This window comes from Rosa rugosa, chromosome 2 (assembly GCF_958449725.1).
Source record: "Rosa rugosa chromosome 2, drRosRugo1.1, whole genome shotgun sequence".
In the NCBI taxonomy this organism is placed as follows: domain Eukaryota; kingdom Viridiplantae; phylum Streptophyta; class Magnoliopsida; order Rosales; family Rosaceae; genus Rosa; species Rosa rugosa.
The window spans coordinates 1768469-1769801 of record NC_084821.1 but is presented as its reverse complement, the minus strand read 5'-3'; the positions used below and the strand labels follow the sequence as shown (position 1 = coordinate 1769801).

The following is a 1333-nucleotide window of genomic DNA, read 5'->3' as shown; positions in this document are numbered from 1 at the left end:
ACAATACCAGAACCACGTACATATATATGTCAAAACGTTCCGATCAACCAAAACCTCTGAATAATTATTGTTAGAAATTAAAGAGAACATTACGCCCATTTCTCGATCACCCAACAAGTAATTATAGAAAAGTATTTAGTCAGAATGAATATTTCATTGATATTTCAAGATTATACACAGCGGATAGGTCGCTTGTACAATCAAGTAAACTCCTATAAGTTAGGAGTACAAGAAGGCAAACGTGAAAAATAGAACAGATCACTTTCCAACAAGTAATTATTAGCAAATGATGAAATAGCTCGCTAGCTAAGCATAAGCTAGCACATATCAGTTTCAATAATGCAAGACATATATATTGTACTCCACTATAGCATCGTCACTCATAGAGAGATTCATCGACTGAGTTGTTAATAGAGCATAACCCCGAGCAAACCTGAAAAGTCCACTTCCTCCTATCACAGACAGCTCCCTCACTTTGTTGAAGACTGAGTTCCTCCCCATCAGGGTTATGGTGCTACCGTTATACTTCCCCTGAATGAAAACACAGTTCTGAGCCATCAACAGGCTAATGTCGATCTTGTGAAGCACATCCATGAAACCCTTGAGCCCTTGCTAGAAGTTTCGAGCTCCGTTCGGGGCCTAGGGTTAGCCGGTTGTCGATCATTCTTATCAGGCCGAAGCTTGTCTGGGAGGGTGGTTGCACTATTGCTACGGCAGAGGGATTAGGACTATCGATCAACAACTTCGTGCCAGTACAGGCGAAAATGGGTGAGCGCGCTTTTCTTTCTAAAAACCGAAAAGCTCGGGGTCCACGGATTTCACAAACTCATGATAGGAAGTCAGGAGGGAAGAGATTATGAGCAATCGGAATGCTGAGGTGGGAAGGATTCTAGCCATGGTTGGCAGAGTGCTATGCGCTTCAAAGCTTTTTGTCTTTGTGAACTTTTTTTTTTTTTTTTTTTTCTGAGATGATGTCTTTGTGAACTCTATATATAAAGATGGGATATCTTCAGATATGGTGTATGAACTTTAGGCATTTCTACACTTTGGTGTACCAACTTTCACAACTATCAGAATGGTGTATCAAGTTTGCTCCAATTTTTCATTTTGGTGTACGCCGTTAAATTTTCCGTTATATTTGCCAAAAAAAAAAAATTTCCGTTATCTTTCCTTTTAGCTTTGTCAGTTTTTTTTTTTTTTTGGCAAAGATAACGGAAAATTTAACGGCGTATACCAAAATGAAATATTGGAGCAAACTTGATACACCATTCTGATAGTTATGAAAGTTGGTACACCAAAGTGTAGAAATACCTAAAGTTCATACACCATTTGT

The 1333-nt window shown here is 38.8% G+C and overlaps 1 pseudogene; it reads right to left on the bottom strand.

The window, feature by feature from the left end:
- Nucleotides 1-333: 333 nt before the first annotated feature.
- LOC133729362 (dirigent protein 19-like) lies at nt 334-925 on the bottom strand (annotated as a pseudogene).
- Nucleotides 926-1333: the final 408 nt, after the last annotated feature.